General features: G+C 42.1%; 1 protein-coding gene and 1 non-coding gene across 5 annotated transcripts in view; one reads left to right on the forward strand and one right to left on the reverse strand.

Annotated features, from left to right (window-relative positions):
- LOC126319852 (espin) overlaps window positions 1–21,607 on the reverse strand; it is a 569,186-nt gene that overhangs the window by 437,960 nt on the left and 109,619 nt on the right. The window lies entirely within an intron of this gene.
- Window positions 11,646–11,720, forward strand: Trnas-cga (transfer RNA serine (anticodon CGA)). Its single transcript has one exon. It is a non-coding gene; the product is annotated as a tRNA-Ser (tRNA).

The following is a 21,607-nucleotide window of genomic DNA, read 5'->3' on the forward strand; positions in this document are numbered from 1 at the left end:
TGTGAATATCTGCGATGCTCTGGTTTTCCACCAAGAAACTCAATGACAGCTCTCTACTTGGAACGCACCTCTACGATAGACGCCATGGGAACTTCATGAAACTGTAGGGACTGAAGCGAGAATATTCCGAATTACTTATATTTTCAACCGAAATTGGTCGTTCGTATATAGTAAACCAGTGCAGTGCAGTTAAACACGCAGCGCGCCTTCTCTGGCTGTCATTGCAGTGTTGGGAACAGCGGGCCAGACAGGCGCTGTGGTCCTGTGACAGCCGCTCAGCGCCGCGCTGCGCCGTGAAGTATCCCGTGCCATCTGGCAGGCGCAGCCTGAGCGCACAGCTGACGTACCAGCGTCTGCCTCTACTGCCCTGCTATTGCTGTTGCTCCACTCTCTCTCATTCTCTCTGCTAACTGTCCTCCCAGAGCCAGCTGCAGCGTCTTTAGACCTGCATCACACGCAAGATACATCCGCCCCTCACAGAGTGAAGTGCCCTACTACAGTAAGTTCAAGGGAAGCCAAGGTGGATAAAACACAGAGAGAGCAGAAATGAGCCATCAGCTGCGGCCGAGCGGTTCTAGGCGCTTCAGTCCGGAACCGCGCTGCTGCTACGGTCTCAGGTTCGAAACCTGCCTCGGGCAGTCCTTAGGTTAGTTAAGTTTAAATACTGCTAAGTCTAGGGGACTGATGACCTCAGATGTTAAGTCCCATAGTGATTAGAGCCATTTGAACCATTTTTTGAGCAGAAATGATGTTGTGGAAGGACCTATTTCTAGCAGAAAGAGGCGAGCCATGCATAATTCAATACTTGCACTAAGATTATCAAACTATCCTGTGTTGAGCTTTAACGTTGACGTAGAAGGAAGAAATGCATCGCTGCAAAACTGACAGCTTATGGCAGACGATGCTTCGTGCCAAAATTACCAATTTTTTCTCCTATTCCAGATACCTATTGAGTGAGAGAAAAATTTGTGTCTATATGCCATCTTTTTTCTCTTCTTATTTCCCTAACACCTAAGCGAGATATAAGATGGTGGCGGCTTAATTACTACATAGTCTTACTCAAAGATAGGTTCTCTAAATTTATGCAATAGTTTTTCCCGAAAAAAAAAAAAACATCCATTTTCCAAGGATTCTCATTCAAGCTCTCGAAGCATTCTATTACACTTTCATAAGAGCTTTAATGTCCTGTTACGACCCTGGCATGTTCACTTGTTAATGTCGCGGCATCTACGGAAAGAGGTAGAAGGGCAGTGAAACTACCACTACGCACAAAATGGTTCAAGACTCTTCACAGAACGTGAGGTTCGGAGACCTGTCTGCTCTATAAAATAGGATAGATAGTGATATGTGGCATCTCTGCTGAAAGAGCGCAATGCTGGTACAAGCATAAGTGTTCCGGAGCGCACCGTTCATAGTACATTAATGAACATGGAGCTCCGCAGCAGACCATCCCTATGTGTCCATATGTTGACCCATCGAGATCGTCAGTAACGACTGGAGTGGGCACGGGACAATCGATCAATGGAAACTCATTCGCTCTTCAGGTGAAACATTTCTTTGCTACACGAAGTCAATGGTCGTTTCCAGAAACGCCGTCATCAAGGTGAACGACGGCTCCAAACGTGCAGCGCGATACAGACGCAGGCTGGTGGGAGCAGTGTTATGCTATGAGAGACAGTCTCCTGCGCTTGAATGGGACCTGTGATAGTAATCGAAGACACGACTACCTGCACCCGTTCATGCTTGATGTCTTCCCCGACGGCGACGCCATCTTCCAGCAGTATAATTATCCGTGTCTCGGAGCCAGAACGGTGGAACAGTGGTTTGAGGAACATTATAGTGATCTCACGATGATGTCTCGGCGACCAAATCCGCCTAATGTAAATCTTATGGAACCTATCTGCGCCGCCATCAACACATACGCAAATTGGCGGCCCGTAATTTACGCGAATTACCCGACGTGTGTGTAGACATCAAATGCCACGTCCCTCCACAAACCTACCAACGAACTTTCGGATCACCGATACGCAGATTTTAGAGATGTGTCTCGTTCCAAAAAACGAACAAGCAAGCTATTAAACAGATGGTCATAACATTTTGGCTCATCAGTGTATACACCAAGCACGGGAGAAATACTGTTGCATGCGATTCCCTTTAGAGAAGCAGTTTACCTTCCCAGAACCATTCCAACAATTCTCGTCTTCTTTACGTGTTCATTCCATGTTATGCCGCTTCTTAGTATTACTTGTAAAGTCGGATCTGTTGGTCTAGTCATGGAGCACGACTGAAGGGTCCGAAACTTTCAGTCTGTCTTTGCTCTAAACTTCACCTCTCAACCACGCAAGCAGTCACCAGGAAGGGAACGTGGTTCGGATTTCATGTTGAAGTGTAGGTCCACTGCTCTGGCTGGATCACTGGGGCAGATTAAGGACACTCAAGTCGGCTAAGTGGCATCCAATTCAAAGACTTGCCACTCAGGCACAATCCGATTCATTATTATTACCCATAAATACTTATGCAACATGATGCGCTCTAGTGTTATAATCAGTATAGGATTCTTTCTCTTCGCTTCAACCATTATTTTCGATTGTTCCCCTACGAAAAGCGGTTGAAGGGCAGTGAAACTACCACTACGCACAAAATGGTTCGACGTCCGAGACTCTTCACAGAACGTGAGGTTCGGAGACTTGTCTACTCTGTAAAGTAGGATAGATGGAGAGCTGTGGCATCTTTGCTGAAAGAGTGCATTGCTGCCGTTGATTATAGGGCGTGGAAATGATATCCAAATCTTTTTGCCATTTGTTATGATCCTCCAATGAGGATATGTTGGTGTGGACATCATTATCATCGTCAGCTAACAAGCTGCTAGTGCAGCTGATGCTATCTGATAAACTATTTTTGTATCCTGAGAACGTTAGAGGTCCTACTTCGATTCCTTGGAGTACAGTTGATTGCACTTTCTTTTCTGTGGAATATTTACTGTCCAGTACAAGGTATTAGATTTTATTATAAGATGTTTACGTAAAAATCTCATATTTAGGAAGAGATTCCGTATGATTGTTTCTTGGTTGTTACTCGACAATGTGATACGTTCTCGAACGGCTTTCGGAAATCTAGGAACGCAAAATCTACTTGTTCAGCTGGACCTGTTGTTTGCAAGATATTGTGTACACACGAGAGGTTTTTCATTGCTGGACTAGGCAAGGTCCTAGTAGATCTGCTTTCCTATTGACTTCTACTGGTCTCTTGCGAAGTGTCAGTGTATACTCGCATCATGTGACAAATTGTGATGACTCCTACAACACTGTAATGTTCTATTTGTATTGGTACGGATGAGCCTTCAGGAAACATAAGGAAGAGAGTCAAAGTCTACTTGAGTAAGTAGCCAACTAATCCAGAACCGAAGCAAAATATCATTCGGGAGGACGACAGTTGAAACCCGCGTCCGGCCATCTTGATTTAGGAAAAAATCTGGAAATTTGTGGTAAGATCTTATGGGACCAAACTGCTGAGGTCATCGGTCCCTAAGCTTATACACTACTTAGTCTAACTTAAGCTAACTAAGGACAACACACACATCCATGCTCGAGGAAGGACTCGATCTTCCGACGGGGTGAGCCACGCGAACCGTGCAAGGCGCACGAGACCGCGCGGCTACCACGCGTGGCTGATTTAGGTTTCCCGTGATTTCCCGAAATCGAGTCACACAAATTCCGGGATGGTTCCTTTAAAAGGGCACCTCCGATTTCCTTACCCGTCCTTCCCTAATCTGGGCTTGTGCTCTGTCTGTAATGACCTCGTTTTCGACGGGGCGTTAAACACTAATCTCCTCCTCCTAAAAGGGAGATACACTCCAACTTCCTACAGATATATCCCAACTGAGTGGCACAAGTCCTAACTCCATGAGACAAAGGGAATGTTTTTGGAATAGAAATCATATTTTTTTGACTTGTCGGAAAATATACCTGACGATCATTTCTCTCGTCCAGGAAATTTCAAACGGCTAACTGACGATCGAGCGCCAACCGCACTAGTGTGCCTCAGTAGCCTCAGCTACCGAGAGGGTACAATACAACCATGGGAAAAATATCTCATAGTCAGCAGTTATTTATTTCGAATCGCCCTTCTTTAATACTCTTATCACCTGATCGTGTGTTAATGTTCTCATCTTCATATGCCTAGTTTGTCTGCAACTTCTGCTGCTCTTACCAGGGTCAATGTATTGCATATGTATAACATGGATTGAAACATTGTTTTGTGCGCTTCTAGTGAAGCATCTCTGGCGGTAAATGTGTTTTAGTTCGGTGCAATGTGAACTTCTGGCAGCCTCTTCGGGTTGGTGCAGAGAACGTCGTCACGTTTGAATTTGGCTTAGTTTCACATTGTGTTGGACTCATTAAGAACCAATTTAGGAAAAAGGAAAAATTTACACAAACTGAAGCGGCTATGTAGAACCATATTTAACAAGAAAAGCTGTGCAGATCAATCAACCTCTGATTTTTCATGACAGTTTATGTATGAATATCTTGCAACCGCAAAAGAGAACTGTATCTAACAGCAAGAGGGAGTACTGACCCCGAAATTGTTCAATATTATAAAAACTATTGTGCGGTACTAAGAAAAGTTATTAAAAAGTCCAGAAGCATGTGTATCATGTCTGAGATCAGTAACTCTGATAATAAAATTAAAGCAATTTGGAATATTATTGAAAGGGAAACAGGGCAACCAAGAGCACAGGAAGACTTTAGTGCAATAAAACTGAATGACAAGTGCACTAACAAACAATCAGAAATTGAAAATATTTTGAATAATCATTTTTTAAATGTTGTGGAGAAAATAGGATCTAGATCTTCACTAGAAGAGGCAAGGCTATTAATAGAAGAGGCCATACCTGCGCAGTTTGAAACAACTGTAATTCCACCAACCTCTCCCTCTGAAATCAGTAAAATAATAAACTCACTGAAAAGTAAAAGCTCTTACGGAATTGATGGCATTTCCAGCAAAGTACTTAAAGCTTGTTCCCCACAGATAAGTAGGATTCTCAGCCACGTATGTAATAGCTCTTTGGAGCAGGGTGTTTTCCCTGATAGACTGAAATATGCCATTGTAAAACCATTGCATAAAAAGGGGGATACGTCGGATGTCAACAACTACCGCCCAATCTCTCTTCTGACAGCTCTATCAAAAATTTTTGAGAAAGTAATGTATTCAAGAGTAGCCTCCCATATTTGTAAAAATAAAGTACTAACAAAATGTCAGTTTGGTTTTCAGAAAGGCTTTTCAACAGAAAATGCTATATATGCTTTCACTGATCAAATATTAAATGCTCTGAATAACCGGACATCACCCATTGGTATTTTTTGTGATCTCTCAAAGGCCTTTGATTGTGTAAATCATGGAATTCTTTTAGATAAGCTAAATCATTATGGTTTGAGTGGGGCAGTGCGCAAATGGTTTAATTCATACTTAACTGGAAGAATGCAGAAAGTTGAAACAAGTGGTTCGTGTAATGTTAAAACAACAGCTGATTCCTCAAACTGGGGTGCTATCAAGCACGGAGTCCCACAGGGTTCGGTCTTAGGTCCTTTACTGTTCTTGATATACATTAATGACTTACCATTCCACATTGATGAAGATGCAAAGTTAGTTCTTTTTGCTGATGATACAAGTATAGTAATAACATCCAAAAACCAAGAACTAAGTGATGTAATTGTAAATGATGTTTTTCACAAAATTATTAAGTGGTTCTCAGCAAACGGACTCTCTTTAATTTTGATAAAACACAGTATATACAGTTGCGTACAGTAAATGGCACAACTCCAGTAATAAATATAGAATTTGAACAGAAGTCTGTAGCTAAGGTAGAATTTTCAAAATTTTTAGGTGTGTCCATTGATGAGAGGTTAAACTGGAAGCAACACATTGATGGTCTGCTGAAACGTCTGAGTTCAGCTACGTATGCTATTAGGGTTATTGCAAATTTTGGTGATAAGAATCTCAGTAAATTAGCTTACTATGCCTACTTTCATTCACTGCTTTCGTATGGCATCATATTCTGGGGTAATTCATCGTTGAGTAGAAAAGTATTCATTGCACAAAAACGTGTAATCAGAATAATTGCTGGAGCCCACCCACGGTCATCCTGCAGACATCTATTTAAGGATCTAGGGATCCTCACAGTAACCTCACAGTATATATATTCCCTTATGAAATTTGTTGATAATAATCCAACCCAATTCAAAAGTAATAGCAGTGTGCATACCTATAACACCAGGAGAAAGGATGATCTTCACTATGCAGGGTTAAATCTGACTTTGGCACAGAAAGGGGTAAATTATGCTGCCACAAAAGTCTTTGGGCACCTACCAAACAGCATCAAAAGCCTGACAGATAGCCAACTAACATTTAAAAATAAATTAAAAGAATTTCTAGATGACAACTCCTTCTACTCATTGGCTGAATTTTTAGATATAAACTAAGTAAAAAAAAACTTAATCATTAGTGTCATGCAATATTTTGTGTAATGCAATTTCTTGTACAGACATCTTTTATTAACCTGACACGTTCCACATCATTACGAAGTGTCGTATTCATGATCTATGGAACAAGTATTAATCTAATCTAATCTAATCTAATCTGTTGCGCCGGCCGCGGTGGTTTAGCGGTTCAGGCGCTCAGTCCGGAACCGCGCGACTGCTACGGTCGCAGGTTCGAATCCTGCCTCGGGCATGGATGTGTGTGATGTCCTTAGGTTAGTTAGGTTTAAGTAGTTCTAAGTTCTAGGGGACTGATGACCACAGATGTTAAGTCGCATAGTGCTCAGAGCCATTTGAAGCATTTGTACCATGTATGTTGCACTGGATTGTTTATTTTGACTTGTCACGATATTTGCATAAATAATCTCATTTATTAGTTTGTTTGGATATTATTTTCTAGGGTGGTATGTTATCTTAATTAATAAATATCTTAGAAACAAAAATAAAAGAAGTTTTTTTTTCCATATTGTATTGAGTGGGCTATTGGCTGGCAACTATGTGTTTACACACGGTCTTATATATATACAACATGTAGAAAATGTCTTTACTGATGATGCTGCAGTATCGAGATACTTTTTTGTACTGTTGGCAAGACAGTAAATTTTCCTATATTTTTCCCTTTCTATAATCCGCTTAAAGACTGAAAAAATAATTTCTAAAAAAACAAAAAATAGTGGTTTAAGTAGCTCTAAGCACTATGGGACTTAACACCTGAGGTCGTCAGTCCCCTAGACGTGGAACTATTTAAACGTAGCCAATCTAGGGACATCACACACATCCATGCCCAAGGCAGGATTCGAACCTGCGAACGTAGCTCTAAAAAACAATTACTAGATGTATTTGCGTATGTACTATTAGTCGCTCTCAATGCTGTTCGTAATTTTTCATCGCCTATTCTTACTAGTACTCTTTCATTTCATACCTGAGTAGTTCGCTTAATTTTTAACTACAGGGAGGAATTCTCTAGACGTGGAATTAATATTCTGTAGCGAGTGACAAATATTGAACCGAAAAACCTTAAAAACGTAATGTACGCTCTATTGTGCGAGGCAGTAGTAGCAGAGGACAACAGTTGGCAACGGCGGTTTCCGGAATTGCGGCGTCCCCCCGGCAGGAAACATTAGGTCCGCCGACCTCCCCCGTTTCCGTCGCGTCATCGCTGCTCGCCCTGCAACTGGGACACACACAGGTGCGCCGTCTCGCATGCCCTCCAACAGGTGGCAGCATCTGCTACAAGCGCATTCCAACAATGGAACCGCAAATACTCTGCTTTTTTAAAGCACTAAAATCTGGTAATCGTAAATATTCTGGTTCTCTCCAGAACCAACTTTTTTTACTTTTATTTAAATCCAATATTTGTTATCAGATTAAAGTGTTCATTAACTAATACTGAAAAATGATTTTTAAAAAAAGTAAAATTTTTCAATTTTGATTACTGCCAGTATGAAAATAAATTCAAACGTCGTACACACATACGAAATCGTATTGTTAAAAGAAAAATCTACATTAGAAATAAAAAAATATTTTATTTTCTATTTGATGTTTCGAGATCTGTACCAAGTTTTATTACTAATACTCGTATCTTTATGCACTTAATAATAAAGTGTAGATGTTACCTTTATTAAAAAGTTATGCACCAATACTTTATAATCAGTATTTCCATTTATTAATAAATATATAATTCAAATAAAATTGGAGGAAAAAAAGTTGCCATTGGCTGGGCTAGAGCCAGGTGTTGCACCACACACACAGCTACAAGTGAATATTTCAATAAGTGCTAATATAATACTTTTGTACTTAATAGAGTTCGGAAATCTATCCTTCAGATGGGATATTTCGTGGTTTCTTGATAAGTATGCCGTACTCCTTTAGGGAACTTCATGTACTTGAAATGCTATACGTACGAAAACAATCGAAGCGGGCCAGCCCAAAGCGTAAGGCTAGGGCTACATTGGACTACAAGAATTCCCTTCTGAAAACTACGGATATTAATGCTTCTTAATCCGTTGTCGAGAAGAAAAAAAGGAAATTACGTAATCAACAACGTTTATCAGGTAGTATAATCTTCGAAACCACCAGATGCCAGGAAGAACTAACACAACCTTTCGTCTAGCGACATTCCATGGGACTACCGCTCAGTGCGGCTGGGCTCGTAAGTTAACAGGTGTTTTTTTAGCGAGGTGAGCCGCGTGGTATCAGGACAGCAAGCGAGGAATGTCCAGTGCTGCCTTAACCTGAGGTCCCGTTGCGAGAAGGCTCTCGGTGAAGTTAACCGTGGGAGCATTGAATCGATAGAAATCGAATGATGTCGACCAGTGTGAATAGCTTTCTAGTCGCTACCAATGTTAGCTAATGGACAACACAGTGTTAGGGCGTTTTTACCTGCTAAAGCTGCAGTGGAACGTCGAGTTCACGATACTTGTGATGTTATATATCATTTGACTTCAAACAGTGTTACTCGTGGGCTTGTTCGACGCATTAAACACAGTATTGCGTGCTAGCTAAAGTTTATTATGACTGGAGAACAGTCAGTACCAGCTGATGTGATTCGGTTTCTATCCACTGAGCTACTTCCATTAGCCACTCCAGTGACAGCTTAGAGTGCGTGTATAATGCAGCGGTTGACCGCCTACGTACCTACCGGTCAGTAGTATATAATCTGCCATGCAGTCACTAATATAATTTAAAATATTCATCAAGGCTTTCTTGGCGCATAGCAAAGCTAAATAATGAGAACGATTGAGATAGATTTTCACAGAATGGATTGGTGGTCAGGGGCTCGTATTGTTAGCCAATCAACAGATTGTAATGCTGCTTGGAAGCGTTCTTTACTTGCAAACATACATTTTTAAAATTGCCTATTGACAAAAGTAAACCAAAAGTACGGTAAATTAAAATGTCAATAGGTTTTGTTGCAGGATTCTAGTGCTAGTCGTTTACGAGATGTCGTATTTTGAAAAATATCCGCACCGACTCTTGTTGGTGCCATTCAATCATCGTAGTTGGTAAGTACGATGTTGTTATGTTTGCTTACAGCGTGTTTGTGTGTTCCCTCAGCGCACTGCGACTTGCTAGTCAGGTAATGCGTGACAGTCCAAGTATTAGGTCGTGAGTAGACGATGAGATGTACCAACGCAGAAAAAGCAGACACGCTCATGGTATACAGAGAGTGTAGGAAGATTGCAGTTTGTTCTTGTTCGGTGTATGCGGAAAGGTATCACAATAGTCCTTCTCGGCAATTATTTATCAACCTCTTCAACTAGTTACGTGAAAGTGATAGCGTGACACCTAGACAACGTAATAGTAGGAAACTAGTAACTATGGAAGAGAGGAAAATTAATGTTCTTGCTGCTGCTGCAGTTGATCCGCACGTTAGCTCCAGCGCAGTCGCACTAGGAAGTATTCTCCACTGACATAGGTTCCATCCCTATCACATCTCTGTTCATCAAGATCTGCATGGAAACGATTATGAGCATCATGTTAACTTCTGTACAAGAGGATTAAGACAGGATACTCCGTTGTTATATGTATCTCATTTAATGACAAAGATAAAAATGTTCAAATGTGTGTGAATTCCTAAGGGACCAAATTTCTAAGGTCCCTAGACTTACACACTACTTAAACCAACGTATGCTACGCACCACAAACACACCTATGACCGAGGAAGGACTCGAACCTCCGGCGGGAGGGGCCGACGGAGACACATTTACCAGCCATGACCAGGTAAACCGACGAAACATGCGCTGTTGGTCTGTTGACAATACCCGTTGGCTTTATGAGATGGGTCATCAGTGTCGATGGAGTGTAAACGTGGTGTGGGATAGCTTATAGGCCCGTTTTCATAGACGGAACACCGTACGCACACAAGTATTGCAGCCTCCTAAAAGACCATCTCCCATAGACGCTAGAAGACATTCCTCTGCAGACTAAGGGGAACCTGTGTTCCACATGATGGTCGTCCAGTTCATAGTGCAAGAAGTACTGCAGCATGTCTTCACGAATTGTTTCCATGTCGCTGGATTGGACGTAGAGGACCTGTACCTTGGCCGGGTTGTTCTCCGGATTACACGCCTGTAGACGTTTTCTGTGGGGAAAGCTGAAAGACACTGTCTACAAGGATATATCGACTACATCCGATGGTATTCAACGACGTATTACTGCAGCCTGGTCGGATATCTCCGCTAAAATGCTGGCACGTGTGCAGCAGTCGTCCCATACCAGACTGGAAGTGTGTATTGCTGCTGCGGTGGCCGTTTTGAGTACAACCCGTGATGATCAATTGTCTCGTTACTGGTTACAATCCACATAACTAGTGTATTTACTTCTGTTGTTCTTTAGTGTGTGCTACAACAGGTATTGTGCAAGTGTCGGTGTGGGAAGTTTTCAAAATACCATAACTCGTAAACGACTCGTACTAAAATCCCGCAGCAAACACCACTGACATTCTAATTTGCCCTACTTTAAGTTTGTTAGTGTCGATAGAGATTGTTCTATTTAGAATGTGTATGTTTGCGCATAAAATACACTTTCTAATATTATTACAATCTATTTATTGGCTAACAATACGAACCCCTGACTAGCAATCCACTCTATGAAAACCGGACATCAATAGCACTTCCCATTTCCGCAATCTCTGCGGTGCAAGTTTTAGGTGATTCACCCTTTGTAATATATAGAGCTGGAATGGTCTCGCCTGACGACAGACACAGGAAGATCTGAAGGAGACCAAATACTGGTGGGAGGAGTTTTGGTTGACACTGAACTTACGTAAATGTAACTTTCTGCGCAGGAACCGGCGAACTGATCCGCTACTGTTCTACGAGGGCTATCCAGAAACTAAGTTCCGATCGAAACTTCCTGGCAGATTAAAACTGTGTGCCCGACCGAGACTCGAACTCGGGACCTTTGCCATATCAGCGCACACTCCGCTGCAGAGTGAAAATCTCATTCTGGAAACATCCCCCAGGCTGTGGCTAAGCCATGTCTCCGCAGTATCCTTTCTTTCAGGAGTGCTAGTTCTGCAAGGTTCGCAGAAGAACTTCTGTAAAGTTTGGAAGGTAGGAGACGGATACTGGCAGAAGTGAAGCTGTGAGTACCGGACGTGAGTCGTGCTTCGGTAGCTCAGTTGGTAGAGCATCTGCCCTCGAAAGGCAAAGGTCCCGAGTTCGAGTCTCGGTCGGGCACACAGTTTTAATCTGCCAGGAAGTTTCATATCAGCGCACACTCCAACTACAGAGTGAAAATCTCATTCTGGTAAGTTCCGATCGGTCGCGAAATGGAGACCACTGTAAAAATCCGATAAAGCTTTGCACAGATGTCTTGGGCACTGTCTGTAGAACGCCCGTCGATCGCGCACATCGCTCTTTTCATTTCTGAGCGCACAGTGAGCAGGTAAATGTACCTAGAAAATAGTGTCTATCGCCAAGTACGAGGGCCTGGTGAGAAATTTCGCCTGAAGCTATGCAGCCCACGTAACACAACTGTCACGCCGTTCCTTCTTCATGACAATTCTCAACTGCAGTCTGCAGGGGCAATGAAGATCGTCCTGCAGCGTTTTCAGTGAGAAGTGTTTGATCACCCACAATACAGACCGCAATGGACCCCCTGAGTTTCGTCTCTGGTCGCACGAACCGCTGACTATGAAGACAGCATTTTGGCACAGACAACGAGCTGTAGACCTGCGTAGAGAATTAGCGGAAAGCACTGGCGGCTGCCGTCTATGGCAAGAGTATTGAAAATTGGTACAGCGCCATGACAAATGCCTAAGTCTGAGCGGCAATTATTTAAATAATTAGCTGGGTGTTGTGGCTAGCTGCTACAAATAAAACATTTTTTATTTTTACAGTAGTGACCATTTCGCGAACGATGGGAAGTTACTTTCTGGATAACCCTCGTATTACACTATTTGACGACAAATCCCTGGGAACAGCTACTACCGTATAATAACTGGAATTAATCATCCGGGACAATCTCAAGCGGAATGGCAGAAAACACTGTGCCAGTAGATGCCAGAGCGAGATTCACTAGAAGAACACTGACGAAATGCAAGTCCTCTATGAAAGAAATGATATAGAAAACGGTTATGCGACGGATTTTTGAGTATTCCTCATCAATTTGGAGTAATAGAGGAGGTAAAAAGGAAAGAAACGAAGAGCGGCGCAGTTGCTCACTGCATCGTTTCGTCTGCGCGTGAGGCTTAGGGAGACGTTCAACAAACTGCAGTGGCAAACGCAACAAGAGAGGCAGTGCGCATCGCGGAGACGTTTTCCTGTTGAAATTCCGAGAGCATACCTTCCAGGAACAGTCGGGTAACATACTGCTTTCTCTTTCATACGTATCGCGAAATAATCACGACGAGAAAATGAAATTAAGATCCATATCGAGATTTACCAACAATCACTCTTCCGACGCGCTATACGCGAGTGGAACAGGGAATGGGGAGAAGAGATATCGACGCAAAATTGCCCTCTCCCACACCCGGTAAGGTGCCTTGTAGAGTACGTATTTAGATGCAGATAACGTTGTTACCTATGAAATTCAGTTTTGTAGTGTTCGTATTTGTTGCACAATAACGTAAGTGAAGTATGAATTTGATTTACGTAATTGTTTCGTTTATGCAACTATTTATATCAGTCAGATTGCGTGTATTTTGTTGAAATAGATAACTGGAATACTGAAACGGCGTAAAAATATTTGTTTCGGGATGTTTATGGCCGACAGGCATTAATCGAAAATTAATGGAGGCTTGGAACGAGCCTGCTGCTTCATTTTCAACAGTAAGATGGCTGTTGCATTAACTGATAAGAATGAGACGCAAGAATGAATTTCTGAGGAATGTTTGCATCGTTTCAGACAGTGCCATTTAATTTTATGCGCCGATTTGTTAGTGTGGATGCCACGTGGGCCACCATTTTCAGGCCAGAAAACTAAACAGCAAGAGCAATATTTGGTATAAACCGCTGACTTTGCGCCAAGAAAAGGCAAAGGCGATTTCATCTACCAGTACGATTGCAGCCAGCATTTTCGGGACGCGATAGGGATTCATCATACTGATTCTCTTGCAATAGATGAAACAAAACTGACAGACTTCACATGTCATCGGGATCAACTATATGAAAAAATCAGGAGAAGGGCTTGGCTGTGAAAGATAAAAACGTTTTCGTCAGTACGATGTATCTGATCATAAAAGCGATTTGGCAATAGAAAATCTGAGCGACCTGAAATATGAATTGATACAACACCCGCCCTGTCACAACATGTTACACCCTCTAGCTTCTATCTATTGCAACATCTAACGAAATTTGTGTCTAGAAAATGTTTTAGAGTTTAATGAAGATGCAATGGTCGCTATAGAAGAATAATTTCAGATATTCCAGAATCGTATATCTGGCATGGAATCTATTCGCTGGAAAAACGATGGGCAAAGTAAACTGACTAATAAGGGGACTGCGTTTAAAATTACTCCATTTCTCTACGTGAGAAACATACTGTTTCACTGTCAGACTGAGGACGCTCTACATTGCTCTCGTACGCCATGAAATATGGGAAGATAAGGGTATCAAGCGGGGTGAATACGAGAACTGGTGGTTCGTACATCATACGTCAAGGAAGTGATGGCGATAAACTTGTGTTCGTTATGAGTCAGGTGACCATGGAAACCGAAAAAAAACAAAATAATTACTGTAAATACAGAGGCACGAAACTTGACAAAAAATCTGCAGCACAGAAATTGTATCTAAACTAAATATTAAGTTACGACATGAATTTGAATCCCATTGATGAATCTTCGCGAAGTTTTGCGCGAAGAAGTAGCAACACGTTTAATAAATATACTTTTTTGACGTCACGGTTCTACCGTCCTGTCGCTTAATGACGATCAAATGGTTCAAATGGCTCTGAGCACTATGGGACTTAACATCTGAGGTCATCAGTCCCCTAGACTTAGAACTACTTAAACCTAACTAACCTAAGGACATCACACACATCCATGCGCGAGGCAGGATTCGAACCTGCGACGTAGCGGTCGCGCGGTTCCAGACTGAAGCGCCTAGAACCGCTCGGCCGCTCCGGCCGGCTGTGACGATTACCGGAGCCCAATAAACCATGTTGGTTTTCGAGAAATAGTGAAAATTTCAAGAATTTAGTTATACAGCAAAAATACTTCAGCGCATTTATGTTACTCACTGGCTGTGTTGTGACCTCGAAACAACATGACGTACTTGCTTCTGTGCGAGTCGCTACCTCAGTCTGTATTTTTGTCTCATAACAAGTGACGTCATCTTTCTTTCGTATGGAAAACGCCTTCTAAACCAGAAGTTTCGTGTACATTCGCTGTTTCGGAAGCGGAGAAGTTTCACGAGCAAACGTCTACCAAATCCTGTCCACAACCATGCCCTTTTCCGTCAAACTGACGCTTCATTATGTGTACATTGCTCATGTTTCATCATAAGAACGTCCGCCCTCGGTAGCTGAGTGATCAGCGCTACAGAATGTCGCCCGGGCCTAAGGGCCCGGGTTCGATTCCCGGCTGCGTCGCAGATTTTCCCCGCTCAGGGACTGGGTGTTGTGTTGTTCTAATCACCATCATTTCATCCCCATCGACGCCGAAGTCGCCGAAGTGGTATCAAAACGAAAGACTTGCACCCGGCGAACGGTCTACCCGCCGGGAGGCCCTAGTCACACGACATTTACATTTATCATAAGTACAGTGACATTCCGATTTCAATAATGTCTCACATATTTTGACAGTGTCATTGGAAATGGGAAAGGTGTTGTTGCATGAAGTTAAGGCCCACAAGGGCTAGAACCCAACAGGATACTGAGTGGTTACGATGCAATCCTAACGAGAACGAATCTAATCAAAACACCCTACATACTCCGTGGAGCTTTTAGGGATTTTCTCACACCAGTAATGGGACGTTTCTTTTAACAAGGCTTCGGCAGATATCTCTCTCATCCTTGTCCAGCTGAAACTGATGCTAAGTCGATGCTGTAATAGTTCATAAAGAAAACTCTTGTTTTGTGAATATGGACAGCTATGATTGCTCTTTCACAACTTTCGGTATCTGCCATTTGGAAGATTCACTTCTTGCAACACCAGTAAAACACGCCTCCGCTTTCGCTTATTTCACGCCTATAAAATCAAATGAAAGTAGTCGATTTAGGAAAGAGTTCTCGTTTAGTACGGTCTGAGTGTCTCTCCTCAGCCGTGCTGCACATAGCCAGCTGGCTGTACAAAGCGTGTCCTGAACCGGTTCTTAGTGGTCAGAACAGCATCTTGAAAGAGAAAGGGACGCAATTAGGAAGTGCGAGCTTACAAGTTATCAACGAAAATCGACACACGAGTGGAAGAGAGCAACCGGAAAGAGAATGTTACCGTAACCTCAAGAGGGAAAAATACGTTGGAAGGTGAAGAGAACGCTTGCCGATAAATTCTGTCGCTGGAATATAATCTCGGGGTAAACAAGCGGAGGGTTATACACAGACCGCAGGGCGTAAGTGGGGAGCGATGCGAGCTAGCAGAGTCAGTGGTCTAAGTATGTGCATACAAGAAATCCGGCCACCCCTACATAAAGAAAGGCACTGTGATAAATCAAAATGGTCCCACTTCGAAAGTAACTGCGACAAATTGAAAATATTCGGTAGGTACACAAAATTTTCAACATCAGTTACGTTGCTTTTGTGTCATGGTCACTCTCAGCACTTTTCAGACAAGACGTAATTTCGGTAAGACGTGGGAGATACTCAAATAAAACAAACAATCAACAGAAAAGTACACCTTGTTAACTTCTGTAGTTCAAATAATTTTTTTTAAATTAACTTTTGCAGTTTTAGAAGGCTTGAAATGTCTCTGATGGGTTAGTTACTATGCTACTAACATCCACTGAATAGTCCACGTTCGATATCACAGTCCTCACTTGACCTACCCACGCTGCTGTTCCTGCTTCCCTGCTTGCGACACAGAACTACTCGCCCCCTCATATAGTAGCGGATCCGCTTCTCGTGACATCTACAGGTCAATTCCACGTTACATAGGGGTATCCAGATACACTTGGTCAGAATTCAAGTGCCGCCGCTTAACCATATGTACTCGATAACAGCTACCGAGACATTTCGTCTTTCGTCGAAATATTTTCATTTCGGAACACAAGTTTACAAACAACAATGCTTGGCTAACTGAATGAGATAATAACTTTACGGCGAGCAGATTCACAAAGTAAAAGTGTCAACAATTTAAAAAATAACAAATGGCTTCGATACCTGGGAGAGGTGGGGGCGGAGGACATTACCTGGCAGGCTGAGCCCATTCTGGCTTGTTCTCCGTGATCACACTAGAGACCTGTCGATAAGGTGAACACCCACTGGCCTGTGACGACGTCCCGTTTGTCGGGCGCTGGAGGCAGTTCTTTCTCTCCCAGGCGCCGCAAGGTCTGCTCAAGGTCACTTCTTGCCGACTTCACGTCTTCACTGAAACGTCTCTCTCCAGCCCGTCTGCCTCTAACACCTGCGTCTTTATTGACCGTTACTTAAAAGTAGGCCACCCATCAGAGTCACCAACAGGAGGTGACTTCTGAGGGGTTCACTGCAGCAAATTGCGTCTGAACCGAACCTGGCCTTCCGCGGTTACGCATGGTCTACCCTTTCCTTTAACTTAGCGTTTTATTATAAGAACTTATATTCGCAATAACGCTAGGAAATGGTTGAAATCAGTCTCGCTTTAGCCTAGGTAACGGCACGATAGAAGCAATTCTGGCTCCGTTCTTGGTAATTGAAGGGAGAAAGGAGAAATCGCATGATACCTAGAGGCCTAGAGTAGACCTGAGCCACTGTAAGATGAGGTATAATATTCGAAACACTGAGAGAATTACGATAAAATACCTAAACTGATAAGCAGTCTATAACTATTACGAGAACGTGTAAAAATGTAAAACCCTGAAAACGTTTTAAATAAAACGAGCTTTATCAACATTTTACGTCTTTAATGTGTACATATTTGTTTCTCAACATAGTAGCCTTGGCGACGCAGTTTCTTGATACAGTCAATGTTCGGTTTTCTTGACGGAGCCACAACCTCACCTCTGCTTGCACCACTTCATCTCTATCAAAGTGAAAGAGTTTTTTTAAGTTTTGTAAACAGATGAAAATCGAAAGGGGCCAAGTCGGGACTGTATGGAGGATGATCGATGAGAGTGGCCACATAGTTGTAGAGGTCGCAGCGTTCGTGTCTGGCCTGGCAGTGTACTGCTGAGGGACAGGGTGCGCCATGTGAGGACGAACTCTTAGAATTAGAAACTTGATTACAGCGCGCTGTTTCCCACGCACCGACGTAGTCACATTACACACTGCCCTGTGACACGCCAAAATTCGGAACCCTCCTGCGGCAGAGGGTTGCAACTTGCTTCAAGGTAGCAAGAAAATCGAATGAATAACTGTCATAACACGGAATACTTCATCCGGTATTCAGAATAAGAAATTGGTTGGTATTACTTATCATCATGCTCTAGCATAAAAACCAATTGTGAGTTATAAAAATGGAAAAAAGAGAGAAAAGTTTGTGTTAATAAAGAGTGTTGCGTTATTTTATAGTTAAGCACTGCTATCGTTTAATTGATATGTCGAGGAAGCAATGAAGAAAGCGGAGCAGAAGCTAAGAAACACGACTGAAAGACGAACGGACAACAATCATAACGTTCACATAACACATGGGTTCTTTTAACGAAATGAAGGAACCCTTAGGTACAATTGTTGAGAGGAATAGGCAGCCTGGTTAGCAGAAAAGAGGACTGTAAGTATGTAAACAGAGGTAAACCGAAACTGGTGGTATGAAAAAAGAACAAAATTTACTTGCTATAGATCCGATGCACAAACTTGCATGGGTGTAAATAAGAACAAAGAAAAATTTGAACCATTTAAAGTGGCTGGATACTAAAATGAAGTGGGATACGAAGATTCTATAAAAAGTATAACTCATGAAATAAATCCAGAGAATGTCCTCACCGCAAGATGGAAGATTTTTACGGACATTTACTAAACCATCCAAGAGTACTGCATTTGCCATATATTATTTAAAAATTATTTACACTCTTCAGCATACATTTTTACGATGGTCGACACGTTTTCGATTTAGGACCCTATCTTTATCTAGCAGCAAACGAAACGATGTAACTGTTCATTTTGCGATAACAGCAAGTCAGGTCGAATCTAATAACAAATGAATATTGAGTCTTTTACGTGGGGCTTTACACCATTCGGCAAGTGACAACCACACAACGACCGTTTGTCATAATCTGAAGACACATTATTTGAGTGAAACAATGAAGTTCACTTCCTTAAAACTAGTTTAACTTCGGAAATTCTTGCCAAACTCGGAGTTAAAGAACTGTTCAAGATATATTCTGCAAAACCGTTACTGAAATCGGCATCGTTGACAATTTCACCTGTAGCTTTAGGTGTTGCCAAGTACTCATTGAGCACAGAAATAAAATTCAGAAAAGTGAAGCAGGCACGCTAGATCACTGATATTATCGTTAGTCTGTTTCATGTAATTTAAGTTAAGGAATTACATCAGTTTTGTTAAAGCGTTAAAGTATAAAGTTATGAATAAATTCATCTAACCAAATGGTTGAATTCAGTAAGCCAGAGACGGTGTTTTCGAAGTAAACCATTCGCTACTGGAACAAAGAAAACGGGAAAAAATGGTTCAAGTGGCTCTGAGCACTACGGGACTTAACTGATGAGGTAATCAGTCCCCTAGAACTTAGAATTACTTAAACCTAACTAACCTAAGGACATCACACACATCCATGCCCGGGGCAGGATTCGAACCTGCGACCGTAACAGTCGTGCGGTTCCAGACGAAAACGGGAAAAAGGTAGTGGTATACAAAATACCCTCCTCCACACATCAGCAAAGTCAATTGATATTGCATTGTCATGCAGTTCTGAGCTGTGTGTAAAGTTTCAAGATTCTGGCTCACTGGGAAGTTAGTTTAAAATCAGTTGCAAAATTTGGTCTCTCTCTGCCTAGCCGTTTCCATCCGCTTCCACACCACATGGAACACATTCCCATGTTACCCTTGCAATATGACAGTCGTGAAGGTAGCTGTTATGCCAGGCGTTACCAACTTCCGTCACTCCAAATGGTTCAAATGGCTCCAAGCACTATGGGACTTAACATCTGAGGTCACCAGTCCCCTAGACTTAGAACTATTTAAACCGAACTAACCTAAGGACAGCACACACATCCTTACCCGAGGCAGGAGTCGAGCCTGCGACCGTAGCAGCAGCGCGGTTCCAGACTGAAGCGCCTAGAACCGCTCGGCCACAACGACCGGCTTTCTTCACTCCCACCACCATAACTAGCACACAGACGACAAGAAAGCAGTTAACCTTAGAACACGAAAGGGGGGAAATATTACCGTACATTGTTAGTAAACCATCGTAAGATTTACCACTATATATTTTATTCAAAGGTAGTCATAATTTATAGGTTACTCATTGGTTAATTAAGTTTCAATTGAATGTTACATACCGAATTAAGTATAAAATATCTTCCTTATATCCTATTGTAATCGTAAAATTTACGACGGTTTAGTAATCCAGGGTTAATACTGTATTGTTCTCTAGCTCTGAACTACACTTAAAATTTTGTCTCTAACTCATCGGAAAGTTAATTTCGAATCAACCTCAAAATTTGTAACAGACGGACAGACAGACAAACAGACAGACCGACAAGAAAGCGACTTAATAGAAAAGTGACAAAATTGAATTCGACTCCACTATATTACCATGCAGTGCAGATACCTGGAGGTAACATCACTCGTCCCCTTTCTGGAGCTCGCGGTAAACAAACACAGGAAAAACGCACAGTGGTCGTTCAGTCAACTGTCTGTAGTTGAAGGTTCGTGAGAGTGTAATGTACACCATCAAAAGGAAAGTAGAAATTCTATTCATCTGCTGGGAATGGAAGTTAGTAGAACAGTAATTGCAATAACTTTTCTTAATTACAATATGTGCACATGTGGTACAGTACTGTAGCACTTTTGCCGTGCGGTTCTAAGCGCTGCAGTCTGGAGCCAAGCTACCGCTACGGCCGCAGGTTCTAATCCTGCCTTGGGCATGGATGTGTGTGATGTCCTTAGGTTAGTTAGGTTTAATTAGTTCTAAGTTTTGGGCAACTGATGACCTCAGAAGTTAAGTCGCATCGTGCTCAGAGTCATTTGAACCAACTGTAGCATTTTTAAACGATATGTTATGTACAGTAAAGGCTGTCCTTGATTTCGTAAATGAATAACACTTCTACCATCTCTTCATTTTTGAAATTGTACTCACACAAACCTTCAACTTAAGATGGTTGATCGTTTCAATTTCTTTATTGGCAACTTCAGCAAGTGGCTGAGTTATGTCACTTTGAGCACGTGGTCTGTTTGCTAGTTCAGGAGAGTCGAAGGTAATTTCGTCTTATGTTTTCAGTTATGTGTTTACGTAACTTGTACACTATGATACGTTTTCTAATTTGGAATTAAGTGGGTTACCGCATAAAAGAAGATAGGTTACCATTTGAAAACATGGTCATGAGCGAGTAGGACTAGCACACTGAGGGTTCCATACAAACATATGTAATCATCCATCCTGGGAATCGAGAATCGCAGCGGTTTTCGCCTGTTATTGATATCGATACTGGAAATATTTGGTCCTGGGAATTCCATGACTGGATCAAAATCTCTACAGTAGTCCAGGCCAGACGCACAAAAATAAGCGAGCAGGGGACTTGAGTTTATATATGTAGAGAGAGAGAGAGAGAGAGAGAGAGAGAGAGAGAGAGAGAGAGAGAGAGAGAAATGCTTTTTGTTTACTGTAGCGTACACTTTATGTTTGCTTGCAGTAATGTTCATCCATTATACTTATGACCGGTGATGACTGCAACGTATCTTCAAATGGCAGAAGGTATTTTGATGTGATATTAAAACAATTTAGCAAGTTTCATATTTTTTACTTTACTAGCACTGTGAAAGGTATGCCAGTGGAAAGTACCCTATAGGTTTTGATGAGTGAGTTTACGGATATGAAAAA

Source organism: Schistocerca gregaria, chromosome 2 (assembly GCF_023897955.1).
Source record: "Schistocerca gregaria isolate iqSchGreg1 chromosome 2, iqSchGreg1.2, whole genome shotgun sequence".
Taxonomy (NCBI): Eukaryota; Metazoa; Arthropoda; class Insecta; order Orthoptera; family Acrididae; genus Schistocerca; species Schistocerca gregaria.